Source organism: Ochotona princeps, chromosome 17 (assembly GCF_030435755.1).
Source record: "Ochotona princeps isolate mOchPri1 chromosome 17, mOchPri1.hap1, whole genome shotgun sequence".
In the NCBI taxonomy this organism is placed as follows: Eukaryota; Metazoa; Chordata; class Mammalia; order Lagomorpha; family Ochotonidae; genus Ochotona; species Ochotona princeps.
Genome location: NC_080848.1, coordinates 40,267,938 through 40,287,129, shown reverse-complemented (window position 1 = coordinate 40,287,129; position 19,192 = coordinate 40,267,938). Strand labels below are relative to the sequence as shown.

The following is a 19,192-nucleotide window of genomic DNA, read 5'->3' as shown; positions in this document are numbered from 1 at the left end:
TGCCATTATCAGGTAATCATGTGTGCGAGGTTATTCCACTACTACTTTTTATGTACATATTTTTTAAAATCTTACTATTTTTTATTGGAAAGTCAGATACACAGAGAGAAGGAGATAAAGAATGATTTTCCATCGGCTGATTCACTCCCCCAAGTAGCTGCAACGGCTGGAGCTGAGCCAAACCGAAGCCATGAGCCAGGAGCTTTTCTGGCTCTCCCATGTGGGTGCAGGGTCCCAAGGCTTTGGGCTGTCCTCAACTGCTTTTCCCGGCCACAAGCAGGGAGTTGGACGGGAAGCAGGGCCTCCAGGACACAAACCAGCACCCATATGGGATCCCGGTGTGTTCAGGACGAGGATTTTAATCACTACGCTATTGCACTGGGCCCTAGTTGAGGAAGTTCACCTTGACTTCCCAACTGATCAAATGTTCTAGAAGTGCAGTACACAGCCAGGCAGCACTTTTTTTGAGATCTACATCTATATCTGCTGGTTCACCCTTCTGAGGGGTTGCCAGCTACAGCTGAGCCAGGCTGAAGCCAGGATTCAGTAGCTTCATGGAGTCTCCCACCTCAATGGCAGGAGCCAAAACATGGACATTTCCTACTGCTTTTTCTAGAGGGTTAGTGGAGAAGTGAGGGCATAAAATGGAACTCATATGGCATGCTGGCATTGCAGGTGATGGGTGGCCTTACCTGCCAAACCCATATGAGCTCCAGGCACCACTTTTTTTCAGGGTTTCTGTACATGGCATTTTAGAAATTTTCAGTGAACACAAGTTAGATTAAGTTTTTGTGCCCAGCGCAGTGGCCTAGTAGCTAAAATGTCCTCAGCATGCACGAGTTGAGATGCTTTATGGGCACCAGTTTGTGTCCTGGCTGCTCCACCTCCCATCCAGCTCCCTGCCTATGGCCTGGGAAAGTTGTGGAGGACAACCCAATGTGGTAGAACCTTGCACTCTTGGGAGACCTAGATGTGTCTCCTGGCTTTGGATCAGCTCTGCTCCAGCCGTTGTGGCCATCTGGGGAGTGAACCAGTGACTGGAAGATCTTCCTCTCTATATATCTGCTTTTCCAATAAATAAATAATTTTTTTAAAGGTTAGATTATTATCTCTAGCATAACCTTGCTGTAAAGATGAGCTGACTCATGAGGAATGAGTTAGAAGAGACCACTCCCAACCATCTCAGTCACCACACCCTGGCTCTAACACAGGTGGGGAGACTGGCTCAGTTATACAAGGGCGCCCAGGTTAGTGCAAGAGCACCAATCACTGAATTGTGTCTACAATACTGAATATCCAACTTTTAACCCTGAATCCTTACAAGTAGTTCATAGATACTGTTTTGCTGTTTGATAATTTATCTAGATGGAGGCTGCTAGTGGGTATTTCAGGCCTCTTCCTTAAACAGCACAGAGCCAGAACACCTAATCCACATAGAGTTAGAAACAAAATCCTTGGGATTGGTGTAATAGCTCCGTAGCTAAATCATCACTTTGAATATGTTGGCATCCTATATGGGCACTGATTTGTATCCCAGATGCTCCACTTCCCATCCAGCTCCCTGCCTGTGGCCTGGGAAAGCAGTTGAGGACAGCCCAGAGCATTGGGACCCTTCTCCCGCATGGGAAACCCGAAAAAAGTTCCTGGCTCCTGGCTTTGGATCGGCGCAGCACCGGCCATTGTGGTCACTTGGGGAGTGAATCATTGAACGGAAGATCTTCCTCTCTGTCTCTCCTCCTCTCTGTATATCTGACTTTGCAATAAAAGTAAAATAAATCTTAAAAAAAAAAAAAACCTGCTTTGAAAGGGTCCAGATGGTATCTGGATTTTATTGCTTTTCCAGGTAATTCCTCAAGTAGCACAGCAAATGAAGTTTATCTGCATGCTCCTTCCAATGCAAGTGAACAGTAATTGACTCCATTTACTGTGTATAAGGCGCTGAGTTTCCAGGAAAACTACGAAATTGGGGCTGTGCCCACCTTAATCACATTTGAACTTCTCATTTTCTGGGTGCCTGCAAACCCAACAGGATTCAGTTTGCAGGGCAAATTGCTTCCTGCCAGGGATGGCTCCAGTTGTCAGTTTCAGAGACAGACTCTGGGTGCCAGAATGGGATTAAGTCTTTGGCATGGCGAACTGGCAGTGTGCCCTGAGCTTTAGTGAAATGATCAGGGACTTTAGTCCTGCTCATAAAGGTTAAATAAACTGAAGGAAAAAAAGAGAAGGCTTTCCAAAAAAGCAAGCGTTTGGCAAGTAAAACACTAGACAAAAAAATGGATTTCACCCCTTCTCTCCACAATGTCAGTATTTTAGTACACTTGAAGGGTATCTCATGTGTTCCTAAGAAGCACTGGAATCAAATTTCGAGTTCCTTGTGGCAGGCTTCTGCTAATGTGGTTTGCAAAGGTAGTCAGTGGTCAGTGAGCAGGTTTAGATTGGTATCTCAAGATTGTGGAGCTAATCCAGTACACAGCACAATTCAGTTCCACTACCGTCCTTACCCACTGGGCTCTGTGACCTCTTGTGGAAGCCACGGCTCTGGATCTGTGCACTGAGGCTGGTGCATGGACCCAGTTCCTGGGCATCTCTCCATGTGCCACTGCCTCTCTGGCGTGTTTCCCCCACGCTCTCACTCTGTTTCTGTGCCTCATGTTCCTTGCCAAAGACAACTCTGCACCAAGCTCCTGTTAATCTGATGGCAAAAACTGAGCCAGGTCTAAAACAACCCATGTTCTAGTGCTCAGATTTGCAAAATGTCTTGTTCAGATTCTAGCTAATGTTGCAATCTCTGGTTCCCTGTGTGCTGTAAATGCCTCACCTGACAGGCTCAAAGTCTTTAAAGCTTTCTGTAGCTCTGGGGTTGAAGCCGTGGAGAGCTGCCTTAGAAGACAAGGGCACAGTGCCTGGCATAGTAGCCTAGCAGCTGAAGTCCTCACCTTACATATGCTGGAATTCCATATCAGGGCCAGTTCTAATCATGGCAGCCCATTTCCCATCCAGCTCCCTGCTTGTGGCCTGGGAAAGCAGTCGAGGACGGTAGAAGGCCTTGGGACCCTGCACCTGTGTGGGAAACCTGGAAGAGGCTCTGGGCTCCTGGTGTCATGATTCAACGGATAGAAGATCTTCTCTGTCTCTCCTCCTCTCTGTATATCTGACTTTCCACTATAAATTTTAAAATCTTAAAAAAAAAAAAAGAAGACGACGACAAGGGCACAAAGACAAGCTTCTAGGATGAGCGCTTTCAGCACTCGGAGGGTTCCCTTGAGGATAGCTGTGACAAAGGTAGCCAGAAAGCCTCTGGTGAATTCAGTCACTCCAGATGAGTTGTTACCCAGTCCAAGGGAACTCTGAACGGGCACAGGTGTGTTTATCCCTGCATGTGTGCTGCCCAAAGGGAAAAAGTCCTTGGCTTGCATCAGATCCTCAAAGGGCTTTGTGTCTTACTCATTAAGAACCATGGATGCAGCATAAAGCTCACAGGAGCCTGTTTGCGATGAACACACAACAAGTCAACTTGTCCTGACCCTGAGGGTGGTTTACATTGGTTAACACCTCATCAAATTCTGTGAAGCACCTGCTATCCAAGGGTATTTCAAAAAATTGATTTCGGTGCAAAATATCTTTAAAAATTAGTTTATTTTCATTGCAAAGGCAGATCAGATTTACAGAGAGGAGACAGAAAGAGCTTCCATCTGCTGGTTCTCTCCCCAAGTGGCTGCAATGGCTGGAGTGAGCCAGGAACTTCTTCCGGGTCTCCCACACCGGTGCAGGATCCCGTGGCTTTGGGCTGTCCTGGACTGCTTTCCCAGGCCACAAGCAGGGAGCTGGATGGGAAGTGGAGCTGCTGGGATTAGAACCGGCGCCCATATGGGATCCTGGCACATTCTAGGTGAGGACTTTAGCCGCTAGCCACTGCACGGGACCAAAAAATATCTTCTTACTTCTATTTTTCCAAGAACGGTTTAAAGGACCCTCATACAGCAGATCCTAGGTTGGTGTGGGTGGAACAAAGATAAGTCAAATACAAGACAAGCATTGGCTGCAACAGTGCTGTCCAACTACATTTCTGTCATTTTTGCGTATGACCCAGTAAACATAGGCAGGGTACTCCAAAGATAAACAGAAAAAACTGGCTTAACCTGAACACCATGAAGGCCTGAAAGTCTCACCATTTGGCATACTTATGAACTATTCTCAGTAAACAGGGATATTTTTAAAAAGGTTTATTTATTTGGGAGGCAGAGCTACAGAGAACAGGGAGAGGGTGAAACAGAGATTCCTTCAATCCCTTGGCCCACTCTCCAAAGGGGCATAACAGCTGATGGTCGACAGGAAGTGGAGCACCTGGGACCCAAACTGGCACCCATAAAGGACGCCAGCATTGTGGGTGACTTAACCCACTGTTCCACAACGTGGGTCCTCAACACAGCACCTTGACGCCTTCTCCCTGAGCCTGACAAGTGCTCCCCTACCCTTCTTGGTCTATGTGGTGCTTGTTCACAGTCGCTTCTCTAAGCTCTGTGTTACCATACCTTCTTCCAACACCTTCTTCCCACCTTTAGTCTCTGGTCCTACTGAACAATTCCTGAGCACACAGCTATTTTCCCCCATTTCCACATTCCCCTGGCATCTCCTCGGGCTCCATCAGCCCAAATCCTCAGATATGAACCCCTGAGCCTACATTTCCATCTGCCTTGAATGCTGTTAACCCTCCCCACCCACTAAATGCTCAACATTTGCAGCCTAGAACAACTTCCAGCTTGGAGTCTGATGCTCTGTGTGTGTGCTGACACATGCCATCTCAGTTCTCTGGTCCTCCTTTCAATCCTGTCATCCACTCCTGGGCTGTCTTCCCAGGTCACCATTTCCTTAACTTGCAGTCCTGAACTGTGATGCCTTCTGGCAGCTCTCCTGGAAGCAAGTCCCCTTTGCCAGTGAAAGGCCCCATGTTGCTGAGCTCTGTCTCTCTAGTCACCCCACATTCGGTTAGGCACCTGGATGAGGCTCTTCTTCCTCTTCCATCTGTGGGTTCTAACATCTCATCTTCCTGGCTTCTCATTTCTGCTTCAGTCTTCTGAGTCTGTGGCCCTACCTCGTGTCACTGCCCAGGGCTGTTAAGGATTTCGGTTTGCCACCTCAATACCAGGCTCCCACAGCCTTGGGATTCCAGAGAGTGGCAGCTTCCTGATTATGCAGCCCCGGCCTGTCTGCATCCCACATTGGATGGCTTGAGCTCAGTTCTCTCCATTTCTGTCTGGCAATCAAATCTCAAGCCTTGGGCAAACGCTGTAGTTCAAATTTCTCTCTCTCTCTCTCTCTCTTTTTGCCAGCAGGTTGCTGAATTCTACACAAAAAATGACCCTCTCACACAGATGTCCTTCCAACACACAGGTCCTCATCCAAATTTACTTCATCCTGCCCAGATCTTCACCCAGGGGGCCAAGGTTGTCTCAGGGCAGGTAAAGCTGCTACCTGTGACACTGGCATTCCACTGGCGTCTCGGTCTGTGGTTCCAGATGGTTCCCTTCTCATCTGGCCCCCGGTCATTGGCTTAGGAAAAGCAGAAGAAAATGGTCCACCTGCCATCCAGGTGGCAGACTCTGACAAAGCTCCTTGCTTCCGCCTAGCCCAGCTGTGGCCACTGCAGTCGTTTGGGGAGTGAACCAGTGGATGAAAGAACCCTACCTGTGTATCTCTCTCTGTCTCTGTAACTCAAATAAATAAATAAATAAATAAACAAACCTAAAATAACTTTCACCCAGGGATCCTTGTTTCGACGTTGGCATTCAAGTTTGGAATCTCTACTGCTCCACTTCTGATTCAGCTCCCTGCAAATGTACCTGGGAAAGCAGCAGAAGAGTACTTGGGTCGCTGCACCCACATCAGAGTCCTGAAAGAAGCTCCTGGCTCCTCCTGCCCAACCTAGTCCCAGCTGCTCTGACCATGTGGGGAATGAAGCAACAGAGGGAAGATCTTTGTCTTTCCCCGCCCCCGTTACATTGCCTTTCCAACAAATCAAAAGTTAAAAGACCTTCAGCCATATAACTGGTGTGTTCTCTCCCCATTACACATCTGTCGCAAGCAAACTCGCTTCTCCTCCTGGTAGACAAACAAGTGTCCTGCCCGTGGTCTGCACGTGTGGCACACAAAGCATCCCACCTCCCCCAGGCGCTGTCAACCCTCGTCAGGGTCACCCCATTCACTGGCTCCTTCCTCCCTCTTTCGCGCTCCCATAGCCGGGCTTCACCAAAGAGTAGTCAGTGTTCGCGGTGTGCATCCTTTCAGGAGCTAAGACACTGAGCAGTCAGCGCTGGATAAACCCCGAGCCTGCAAAGAACCAGGTGACAGGACACCGCTCCTGGTACCACCGGCTACTCCCTCAGCTGGCCAGCACCTCCTTCCCAGCTCCGACTCCTCCCTTCCAGGATTCTCGCGAGACCTGGTGCCTTCCTTACGCAGCGCCCCAGCTGAGCGGCGCCACTTCTCGCGAGGCTGCAGGCAGGGCCGGGCCCGACATGGCGGAAGGTAGGGGGTTCTGTGGAGCCGCGCGGGAAGGCGCGAAGCTGTGGGGGCGCCGCCGGCCGTGCAGGGCAGCCGCCCTCGGGATGGGGACGTCCGGGCGTGGTCGCATGGGTGGCCCAGCGGGTCCCGCGGAGCCTGTCTTCTCGAACCTCGCCGTGGCTCTGCGGGCCGGGGGTCCTGACGGAGCGTGGTTCCTATGGCAACGCCCCTTCCGCCGTCGCCGACCCCACGGGACGGCGGAGCCCGGTGGGGAGGGTCCCGGGCGAGGCTCCCCAGGCGGTGCTGGACGGCGGGAGGAGCTGCCCCTCTCCTCGGGAAACCGAAACTGCTGTCCTGGCACGTCCTGCATCCGGAAGGGGTGCATCCTTCTCCTGCGGGCGCGCGGAGCGCCTCGCGGGCTGGAGGTGGGGGGAGAGCCAGATGGACGCGCCCGGTGGCCACTGCTCGCGGGGGTTCGCCTCCTGGGGTTGCAGTCCAGAGTGGGAAGGATGGATTTGCCTGCATAGGGAGTTGGCCAAGGTCACACTGCCCCTCTGCCTCAGGGGATTGGTCCTTAACCTGCTTTTCCAGTGCTGTCTTTCCCATCCCTCGGGTAAGGGTCATTTGGTCATTCAGACTGGGCCTCCTTTAGCATTCCAATCTTTTTTTTTTCTTAAGATTTATTTTATTTTTATACAAAGTCAAAAAGACAGGGAGGAGGAGAAACAGAGAGGAAAATCTTCCATCCCATGATTCACTCCCCAAGTGAGTGCAACGGATGGCTGGTACTGCGCCCTACGAAGCCAGGAGCCAGGAACTTCTTCCGGGTCTCCCACACCGGTGCAGGATCCTGTGGCTTTGGGCCGTCCTGGAGTGCTTTTCCAGGCCACAAGCAGGGAACTGGGTGTGGCTGCTGGGATTAGAACCGGCGCCCATATGGGATCCTGGCAATTCAAGACAGGGGTTTTAGCTACTAGGCCACCGCGCTGGGCCCAGCATTCCAATCTTAAGAGTGCTCCCTGTCACAGCTTGATGGTGCAGGTAGAGAGGAAAAGGGGATCCTAGAGCTGGGGAGAGACTTCCAGGGAGCACACACTGACTGTGGGGCCTTGCCACGCACGGGAGGAGAATACCCCTGGTTGGACTTTGATTGTCGAGCGACTGCAGTGTGCTTAGGGTCTGTGGCTGGGAGAATGGAGCTCAGGTTTGCATAGCTCTTGAGTGTGAAGGGAACCTGGCCTGGGTGGTGTTTGCTCTTTATATATAAAAAAGACTTGAGGCCAGCGTTGTAGAGGTAACTGGGACTAGCACCCAAGTTTTCTCTGCTTTTTCTTTTTTTTTTTTTTTTTTTTTTAAGATTTTTATTGTTATTGGAAAGCCAGATATACAGAGAGGAGGAGAGACAGAGAGGAAGATCTTCCGGCCGATGATTCACTCCCCAAGTGAGCCGCAACAGGCCGGGGCGCACCGATCCGAAGCCGGGAACCTGGAACCTCTTCCGGGTCTCCCACGCGGGTGCAGGGTCCCAATGCATTGGGCCATCCTCAACTGCTTTCCCAGCCACAAGCAGGGAGCTGGATGGGAAGTGGAGCTACTGGGATTAGAACTGGCGCCCATATGGGATCCCGGGGCGTTCAAGGCGAGGACTTTAGCCGCTAGGCCATGCCGCCGGGCCCTTCTCTGCTTTTTCAACCACGTTAGAGCCCCTGGAGTGTGCAACAGAAGGAGAGTATTGTGTGAACACAGAAGTGGAAGGAAAGGAACAGAAAGCTGCCACATCATTCACACTAGCTTCTGGGTGGATGACAGAAGGTGGTTTTGCCCAGTGGGCAGCCAGTGGGAGGGGGCTGTGGCAAGGATCCAAGAGCTCAAGTAAAAAGGTTCAAGAAAGCCTTCTGTGGTACTGCCAGCGGGCTCAACAGACTTATTCTCCTAGTGTACAACCCACCCAGTCCTAGATGTTGCAGCCATTTGGGAAGTGAACCAGCAGATCAAAGAGCTGGTTCACACTGGGTCTCACTGTATCTCTAACTTTCCAAGAAAAATTAAATAAAATTTAAAAAGACTACAACTACTATTAAAAAAAAAAAACTTGCAACATTGTTTCAAAAACTTTAAATCAAATCTAGGCCAGGACACTGAGATTCAAACATGGTAAAAGAAAAACTGTGGGCCCTGGCATGGTAGCTTAGTGGCTATAGTTCTTGCCTTGCATGCACCGGGATTCCATAAGGGCGCTGGTTTGTATCCCGGCTGTTCCACTTCCCATCCTGCTCCCTGCTTGTGGCCTGGGAGAGCAGTGGAGGATGGGCCAAAGCCTCGGAACCCTGCACCCGTGTGGAAGACCTGGAGGAAGTTCCTGGCTTTTGGCTTCGGGTCAGCTCAGTTCTGGCCATTGTGTCCACATGGGGAGTGAACCAGCAGATGAAGATCTTTCTCTCTGTGTCTCCTCCTCTCTGTAAATCTGACTTTCCAATAAAAGTAAATAAATCTAAGAAAAAAAAAATGAAAAACTGGTAGGGGTGGCATCTTAAAAAAAAAAAGACAAATTGATGTCAAAATCTCTATTCTTCCTAGTGTACTTAATACTGAGAGGGTGTTTTATTGTCTGTTTAAGGGTTGTGTGTCACTGGGGTACCTCTCTAGCCCACCTCAGCACATCTCACTATTTATAGAATGATGAGCAATGTATCTCTTGCAGCTGGCAGGAGCACCTGACATCAGAGGCAGGTGCTCAGTAAAAGGTTGAACGTAAAACCCATGGTCTCAGGCTACCCAACACAGTAGCCTAGTGGCTAAAGTCCTCACCTTGCACGTGCTGGGATCCCATGTGAGTGCCAGTTCTGTGTCCCAGACTCCCTGCTTGTGGTCTGGGAAAGCAGTCGAGGATGACCCAAACTCTTGGGACCCTGCACTCGCATGGGTGACCTGGAAGAAGCTCCGGGCTTCTGGTTCCTGGCTTCGTATTGACTCAGTTCTAGCCATTACAGCCACTTGGGAAGTGAACCTGCGGACAGAAGATCTTTCTGTTTCTCCTCCTCTCAGTATATCTGACTTTCCAATAAAAATAAAATTAAAATTAAATTAAATTCCAATTAAAATAAATATTAAAAGAAAAAGTTAAAAACAAGCAAACAAAACCCAAAACCACTGTCGCACATTAGCCTTGGCAGGGTGCTCCCCTCCCAGCACTCTTCAACTTTACCTGTGCTGGTCTATGCATGGCCTCACACAAGGCCTTTTATTTATTTTATCGGAAAGTCAGATTTACAGAGAGAGACAGATCTTTCATCCCCAAGTGGCCGCAACTGCTGGAGCAGAGCTGATCCCAGGTCGGATCTTCCCAAGGACTTCAAGTGTTCTCTGCTTCTTTTCAAGGCACATAAGTAGGGAGCTGGATCCGAAGTGGGGAAGCCGGGACAGAAACTGGCCTCCATAAGGGAATCTGGCACTTGCAGGTAGATGTTTAACCTAGTATGCTACAGTGCCAGCTCTGCAAGGTTTTTTTGTTGCTGTTGTTTTGTTTATTTAATTTCAAATTCAGAGACACCACACACCCTCCCTCCCTCCCTTCTCTCTCTCAGGTTTTTTCACCTGCTGATTGACTCCTTTGGGCTGGTAAGACTGAATCCCTGAGCCAGGAGATTTCTCCAGGTCTTCCACCTGAGTGGTTCAGGCCCAGGAAGAATTGAGGGAGGTCGTGTTGGGCCAGCTAGACGGTTAAACTGGAAGTGCTTGCTGTGTAAATGGAGGCAGGAGGAGGGAGAAAATGTATGTGTGTTTAATGTTGCTTCCACTGGAGTCAGAGTTGAGAGTTGTTCTAAGATGTTTATTTAAATACAAAGTAGCCAAGATCGGTCAGGCAACAACTAGATTGTTTGTGAGCACCCCTGGGGAACTTCCTGATGCTGTTGTCTTTTGGTGGTGTGAGAAACAAAGTATAGGAAGAGTTTATGGAAACTTGAGGGAATTCGTGTATCACCACTTCATATGTGACTGCTTCGGAAGGCAGCCTTCTCTTCCATTGACCTGTGACCATTGATGACTGTATATGCAGATTTTTTTTTCATAATTGGCATGAACCTTTTGAAGACTCTGCAAATAAAAGAATTTCTAACTTGATTGCAGCAAAATAAACTTGTTTTCGTTCCATTTTCCACAAACTCTGACATACCGTGGTCTATATTTAAAGTCTGTCCAGAAATCGTTTTCCATATCCACTCCACCTCCTTCCTCACAAGGCGTGAAAAGCTTCAGAAAAGCCTGCCTGCTTCCCACTTTGGCTAATTTCTCTGTGCTTGTGCTTGTCCGTGGCCTAGTTTCCAGTGTTGCCATACAAACATCAAAAACATCAATCACTTTGCGTCACTTCTCTCGTCTCAGTACCCCAGCCTGGCCTACTCCCCCTCCCCAGGCCAAGCATTTGGTGACAGTAACAGTGTATCCCGTAGTCTTTCAGTGACTCCTCCACAGATCTGAGCCCTGCGCAGAGCTATTACCTTTTCTTTTTAGATTTATTTATTTTATTTTTATTGGAAAGATATACAGAGAGGAGGAAAGACAGAGAGGAAGATCTTCCGTTCAATGGTTCACTCCCCAAGTGACCACAATGGCCAGTGCTGCGCTGATCCAAACCAGGAGCCCGGAGCTTCTTCTGGGTCTCCCACGTGGGTGCAGGTTCCCACAGCCTTGGGCTGTCCTCGACTGCTTTCCCAGGTCACAGGCAGGGAGCTGGATGAGAAGTGGGGTTGCTGGGATTAGAACTGGCGCCCATATGGGATCCTGGTGTGTTTAGCTGCCAGGCACCGCACAGGTCCAAAGCTATTACCTTCTTTCCTGACTCTCACTGTGCCCTGTTGTGCTAACTTCCTCGCTGTCCTTGGTACCTGCCTGACATGCTTTGCCTCTGTGGCTTTGTTCCTTGGCCTGGGGCTGTTTTCCTGTGTTTGCCTACACAGCTCATCCACTTTTATTCACTCAGGTATCTGCTAATCATCAAGTCCCTGCACATCTTCTCTCCTTGGATTGTTACCCAGCTACTGAGGGCAGGAAACATTTCTGTTTTATTTACTGCCCTCTTCTGCAGTTTAGAAGCATGCTTGAAGTTGGAGGACAGCATGAATTTAGTGAGCATCCTTTGCCAGTTACCAAGAACAGTTACCTGGATCCCAAGTCTCTTGTCGTGGAAGCTGGCCTGTCCAGCCTTTATTCGCCAGGAGCTGCCTAACCTGCTTTTCATGCAACTGGTTTTAATCTTAGCAATTAAACCATACTGCTTAATGATTGAGACTCTCTGGCTCGCTGTGGACTTGGATCCCAGTGTAACCATTACCCTCAGCCTCAGGTTCCTCGGCAGGTTCCCAGGGAGGCAGTCTCTGTCTCTCAGGTCTCTGTGCGTGAAGAACGTTCTGCGCAGTGTGACTTGCCTCTTGGTCCTAACTGACCGTCTTTTTCTTACTTGCCTCTTAAATCGCTATTCTCATCTTCAGTGAAACAAAAGCAAAAACTGGAAGAAGTGTAAACAATTTGACAACCCCCCCCCCAAAAAAAAAACACAGCTAGTCATGACTTATTATTAATCATGACAGTTGAGGTGACAGGGTACAGACATTCCATATTTTGAACATTGATAGGTCAATACAATAACCACTAGCTACACATGACTACTAACCTGAAATTAACTTGGCAGCAGGGTTCCTGGGCGTGCCAGTCCTGTGCCTAGTGCTCAGTAGCCAGTGACTAGTATCTCTGAGCAGCACACAGTACTGGAACAGTTGCATCACTCCAAAAAGTGCTGTTGGATAGAAAATGCTTAATCGGTAGGTAGTAGAAAATTAGGAGCCAAGAAACCTTGATTTCCTTCCAGTTTTGAAATGCATCTGTTCATTGGGCCACGAGAATCACGTGTAGTTTAGAGACTTCTCATGACTGTCCCTTTCCTAGCATTCTTTCCTTTTTTGCTGCCTTTCCATGCTTTCACTTCTCTTTAACAGCGGCAGTTGTTAACTTCCTCCCTGGAGACTTTTTTCACAGAGAAAGATAATTGTGGCAGGAGCTGTGGTGTGGCAGGTTGCTGCACTTCTTGAGACACTTGCGGCCTGTACTTGAGTACAAGCTACTCTGCTTTCAACACAGCTTCCTGCTAGTACATCCTGAAAGACAGCAGTTGGGCTTAGATGCCTGGGACCTTGTCACCCATGTGGGAGACCGAGGTGGAGGTTGAGGTCTTTGCTCGAGACCTGCCTACTTTTGGCTAGTTGGGGAATGAACCAGTGGATGAAAGATTATCTCAGTCTTGTTCTGCCTTTCAAGTCGACGAAAAAATAAACAGTAAGTCTAGTGATCGGAGCATTGTCGTGGTTTACAGTCAGGCTATACAAAAGGAGCAGTTGCTTTGTGCCCAAATGCTGTCAAATCACAAGCCTGTGGTATTCATTAAACACTTACTAATAAGGTTCTGTAGTGAGGAGGATGGGAGCAACATGGAGTAGGGGTGGAGGGAGATGAGTCAGCGGTTAAAGATGGAATTGCCAGGCTTAAGGAGGAAGTAAGAAACCGGTGTAATGGGAAACGATGAAAGGTGAAAAGTGCTTACAAGTTCTTTTGAGAATTCAGAACAGGTTCTGGGGAGGTCGGAGCAGGGAAGAGTGTGTTTGGGTGGTCAAGGCAAGCCTTGTGGCCGGGATTTTGAAAAATAGTAACTGGGAGACGACTGTCTTGGAAGTTGGAGAAGCCTGTTAAGGGCCAGACGGCGGAAGGCATTGGTGAAGGACTGGTGTTTCACCCTGTGGGTCGGGGTGACACCGCTGAAGGGTGTTCAGCTGGTGGTGGACTAGAGATGTGGAAGACTTGTTGAAATGGCCACAGTATTTGAAGGTAGGACTAGCCAAAGAGGAGGTTTTTGTAATCGTCGAGTCATTTGATAACAGACACTGGGCAGGGAAGGACTAATGAAAGAGACCCTGCCCAAGGGGAAGAGATGGGGATAAGTACTTGCTGGAATGTTGGCAAGAGGTGTGCCAGAGATGATAAGGTCTGAATGACTCAGTGAATGGCGGGCCGCTAATGGGAAAAGGAAGAACAGCTTTGAGAGTAAGTGTCGATTTCAGCTGTGGGCATCCTTTGTTGTGCCCACTCTGCCTATAGGTAATTACGTAGAGCAGGCAGGTGGGCGGTGGACATCAGCAAGTTAGACAGCTGACTGGTTGAGCATGTACTGTGAAACCAGCTTGTTCATCAGTGCTCCCAAGTCTTAAAAGATGTATAAACCGTACCAGAACTGTCACATTGAGGCAGAGAATTTCAGAATTCCATCAGGAAAAATATATTTCAGAATAAATATAAGGTGCTCTGCTAGTGATGACAAAATAGCAAGACACATTCTTATGGACTTGCCAGAAGAGGGGAAGGCAGTTTCTGAAATAAGTACATACTGTGCCTTAGGTTTGCTGAGTCTTGTCTCTGTGGGTGCTGAGTGTCCTTGGTCAGCAACTCAGTGGTTCCTGTGCAGCTGAGTGCTGCATCTGCTCCTTCCTTTCCACTACCACCCCATGACTTCAACTGAAGGGTCTCAGGGAACCCTGCGTGTGAGAATCACCTGGGGAGCTCTTAAAAACTCAGATTGAGGAGCTGGGACAGTGGCATTGCAGGCTAATCTTGCCCCCATGTTGCTGGCATCCCATCCCATATGGGCACCTGTTCGAGGCCCAACTGCTCCACTTCTGATTCAGCTCTCTGCTAATGCGCCTAGAAAAGCAGCAGAGAATGGCTGAAGTCTTCGGATCCCTGCACCCAAGTGGGAGACCAGAAAGAAGTTCCGTTGCCACCATTTGGGGAGTAAATCATTGGATGGAAGAAACAAATCTTAAGAAATAATTTTAAAAAGTCATTTATGGGTCCTGGTGGCGTGGCCTAGCAGCTAATGTCCTCGCCTTGAACACCCCAGGATCCCATATGGGCGCCGGTTCTAATCCCGGCAGCTCCACTTCCCATCCAACTCCCTGCTTGTGGTCTGGGAAAGCAGTCGAGGATGGCCCAGTGCCTTGGGACCCTGCACCGGTGTGGGAGACCCGGAAGAGGTTCCTGGTTCCTGGCTTTGGATCAGCGCAGCACCGGCTTGTGGCTCACTTGGGGAGTGAATCATCGGATGGAAGATCTTCCTCTTTGTCTCTCCTCCTCTCTGTATATCTGACTTCGTCATTAAAAAAAATGAATAAATCTTTAAAAAAAATTCATTTATGTTAAAAACCCCTCATGTTGATATGTATGTCAGCTTAAGCAAAGATCTGCAGGTCCCACTCAGAATTGATGTTTAATAAAGTGCCACTTTACCTAATCTGTGTTTTAAACTGGTAGGACAGTTCATATCTAAGTATATGATGTTGGCTTTTGTACCTAAGGAGACCTTGGTAGTTGGTTTCAAATCATGGCTTTTGGGTTGCCAAGGCATCCAAGCTATAACAGTTAGATCACTACATTTTTAAAAAAGGGCGCAAAGTCAGAACATGAAATATATTCTTAACTGCGTACAAACTTTATGACAGAGGCCAGGGCATTTGGTTCAGGGTGGCAGGGGTCTCCATACCTGGACTCTCTTCCAAGTGGTTTTGCTGTTTTTGCTGCCGCCTCCTTCCCTTCATTAAGGTCTGGTAAGAACTTGAGTTCCTGTCAGTAACTGTTTTCTCATCCTCTTGAATCTCCTATGTTTGGCAGTCCTGATGAGTGAACATTCCATAATCATGTTGAAGGAAGCATTTCGTCTGCCCTTCCTCAGGTTTAGAGAAGTGGTGGCAGAGAGGAGATAGTGATTCCTCCCCAGTGAGGCACTGTGCTGTTCTAGTGCCAGCAGGGGCCAGCGTGTTTTCTGGGCAGATGACACATTAATGAAACACTGTGGAAGATCGCAATGTGTGTCTGAAGCAGAAAATTATTCTTGTAATTCTGGAAATAGGATTTTACCACGGCCTTTGCAGTCATTCTGTTGTGTCAAGGATGCAGATAGAGTGCAGTAGGGAAACTATGGAAGTATCATATTAGGGCATTATCACATTATCACATCACACGGCAAGGACGTTTAATCTCTAGGTTAATTAACTAAGAAATCCCTGTTTGATCTCCTGACATTGGAGCTGAAATCAGGCCTGGTAAAATAGGATAGACTCAAGACTCGAAATCTTGAGTCTGTCTCCTGCTAATTGTGTAGTTTTAGGTAGTCTGTTTAACAAAGTGTATTTCACTTTGAAGATGGTAGGAATGTGAGATAACACATGTGGAGAATTGGACTGCCTTGAGACACATTCAGGTAATAATTCTCCTCTTTCTGTTTTACTACTGAAGACTTTAGGAATTTTATGTTTTAACTTTATTGTTAAGGTTAGTCCAGCAAGAAGTTACAAGTGCTTTAAGATCTCCGCTTTTGTCTGTAAGCAGAGGTGTATTTATTTTACTATGGCTGCTATAACATGTTTTCACAGCATTTGGCTTAAAACAGCACAAATGTATTCTTTGGGGACTCTGGAATCACAAGATTCCTGTGCTGAAACCAGGCTCTCTGGAGGGCCATAGTCCTTGTGAAGGCTCCTGACAGTGCCAGCTGCTTCTGGTGCCCACTGGCCTTCCTGGGCTTGGGGTTGTATTGCTGTTTAAGTGGCTTCCCGATCTGTCTTGAAGTGTCCTCTATCTATGTCAGTTGGCTTCTACAGAGGAGTACATGTCATTACGTTTATTGCCTGCCCAAATGATCCAGGATAATCAACCTTGAGATCTTTAATCACATCTGTAGAACACCTTTCTGTTATGTAGGGCGACAATCCCAACTCCTGTGGATGGGGACACAGGTGCTTTAGGTTGCGGGGGCATTTTTCAGCCTACTGCAGCAGGCAGTGTCGCATGACTCAAGATGTTAAGCAATGTCCAAAGTTTCTGTTTGCCTTAAGACCACACCACACACATAAAGGTATTGTGAGGAGATGAATGACACAGTTCCTCAAGATACTCAGAGGGAATTGGAAAGCCGTGGTAGGAAACTTGTGCTTTTGTAGACAATAGGGGAACAGCTGAAGTTGTTTGGCTAGTGAAGTTATTTTAGGAAGACTGATGATGTGTGTAGGATAGAATGTAAATGATAAAAAGATAAGAGTGACTGGTTAATCACATACTTAGGAATGATGCTGAAGCCTCGTGGCAATGTTGGTGTGATGATGATCAGATCAGCAAGAAAAACAGGTGTCCAGAGGAAGGATGGAGTTTGTTGTTGGCAGCTTTATAAAGTTTAGAAAAAGTTCATTTCTGATCAGTGTCCTTTTAGAAACTGGAGTCGGAAATGAAGGGCCTGTGAGAAAGGTAGGAGGAAAATTGGAGTACGGGGTTTGGAAGCTGAAATCAAGATTGAAGAAGAAAAAGCTGATTGAGTGTCTGCTACTGTGGAGGTTGAGGAACTTAGAGAACAAGGAAAAGGTGGTTAAGGGATTGTGTTTATCATTATGACTAAGCCCGTTTAGCAGAGTGGTTTTGGGTAGATGCCAAAGTCTCAAAGATTAGGGAGGTAAGGAAGGAAGTAGTGGCTGCAGAGACAGGTGGAGAAGGGAAAGGGCGGGCAGAATAGGCGGGGCAGTCAGGGCTGGAGCGCTTTGGAGGAGTGGTTGATGTAGGATGAACCTATGAAAAGGTGAGAAGGAGAGCTCTGGGGATAAGTTTTGTTTGTTTGTTTGTTGATTTTTACGATTCATTTATTTGAAAGGCAGAGTTAGAGAAACAGAGTGAGAAAGATCTATCTACTGGTTCACCACTCACCATCCATCCCCACCCCAGACAGCCGCTAGCCAGGGTTGGGCCAGATTGAAGTCAGGAGCAAGGTTATCCTGGGCCATCCTCCGCTGCTCTCCCAGGCAAATTAGCAGGGAGTCAGATCAAAAGTGAAGTAGCTGGGACTCAAACTGGTGCCCTGTGGAATGCCAGTCAGCACTGCAGATGGCGGCTTTACTCTCTCTGCCATACTGTAGACCCCAAGAAGCATGTGCTGGTGCAGGGGCAGTTTCAGGGTGTGGGCTTGGTGAGCGCAGTGAAAGGATGGAGAAGGCTCGGTATTGGGGTCAATTCACTGCTATCCTCCCTGCACATTTCAATGTCCTAATTCTCCTCTTTTTACTTTTTTATTTTTGTCTATTTTTCTTTTTTTCTTTTTACAAGCCCATGTGTCAGGGGGTGACTTTTAATAGATCATAGAGAGAGAGCTGCTCTGCTACATATAAAACCCCGATTGATATCCTAGTTCTTTATAAATCACCTGGAATGCTGGAGCAGGTTGATAAACTCTTGTCAGCCAAATCTGACCTGAGACTCGCTGTCTTTGTGAAGTCCCTTTATATATATAGTATACGTACATCACAGTGTGGGGGGAAATAGAATTAGAAAATTGTATCGGTTTTTCATGAGCTTAAAAAATTACTGAAGAAGGGGAAAGACAGCAAGTATGTGTGCAAGAGAGCGAGCTGCCATCCACTGATTCACTTCCCAAATGCCCACAGCAACCCCCATTTGGAGCTGAAGCCCAGGGCCAGGAACTCAATCCAGGTCTCTCACTAAGTCACTGAGTCATCATCACTGCCTGTCAGGGTTGGCTTTAGTGGGAAGCTGAGTTCAGGTTGAATCCAGGCTTTGCGATGTGGGATGCAGTGTCTTTTTTTTTTTTTTCCAAATTAAATCAGATTTACAGAGAGGAGAGACAGAAAGATCTTCCATCTGCTAGTTCACTCCTCAAGTAGCCTGAATGGCCAAAGCTGAGCTGATCCGAAGCCAGGAGCTTCTTCTGGGTCTCCCATGCGAGTGCAGGCTGCCAAGGCTTTGGGCTATCTTCAACTGCTTTTCCAGGCCACAAGCAGGGAGCTAGAAGGGAAATGGAGCAGCTGGGATATGCACCAGCACCCATATGGGATCCTGGCGCATGCAAAGTGAGGATTTAGCCGCTGGACTATGGCACCGAACTCTGATACTATTCTTTTTTTGTAAAAAGACTCATGTATTTATTTGAAAGGCAGGGTGACAGAGAGAGAGAGAGAGATATCCTCTATTCACTGGTAATTCTCCCAAGTATCGACAACCATTCAGGCTGCACCAGGTGAGCCAGGAACTTGTATCAGGCCTCCTGTGTGAATGTTAGGGGATCTGTAACTGAGCCATCACCTACTGCCTCCCAGGATGCTCATTGGCAAGAATCGGGATCATGAGCTCAGGCACTGGGAATCGGGAATGATGCGCGCCTGCAGTATGGGATGTGCCTTCCCCCAGAGATGGTATTACTACTATTCCCATTTTCCACAGGAGAGAATGGAAACACAGAAAGGAGTGCTTTCCGCGGGGTCACATGCTAGTCAGTCGTGAGTAAGCTGGGATAGATGCAGTCAGAGAAGCACTTGAGTACATGCTTTTCAGGAATAGCCTTGGGGCTGGCACTGTGGCATGGCAGGTAACTGCCGCCTGCAGCACTGGCATCTGAGTCTTAGCTGCCCAACTGCTAAGCACCCTGGGAAAGCAGCAGAGGACGACCCCGGTGCTTTGACCCCTGCACCCACATGGGAGTCCTGGAAGAATCTCCTGGTAATAACTGTTCCTTTGGGGAAGAAAAATGTTGAGGGTTAGGGTCAGAGAGGAACCTTAGTGGGGCCGAGCCCTGGCCATTGCAGCCATTTGGAGA

At 48.2% G+C, this 19,192-nt stretch overlaps 1 protein-coding gene across 1 annotated transcript in view; it reads left to right on the top strand.

Moving 5' to 3' along the window:
- Positions 1 to 6,510: 6,510 nt before the first annotated feature.
- ANKFY1 (ankyrin repeat and FYVE domain containing 1) overlaps positions 6,511 to 19,192 on the top strand; it is a 72,455-nt gene continuing 59,773 nt past the window's right edge. Inside the window, exon 1 of the mRNA XM_058676680.1 lies at positions 6,511 to 6,525. The gene's annotated coding sequence lies outside the window, so the exon portion shown is untranslated. The remainder of the gene's footprint in view (positions 6,526 to 19,192) is intronic.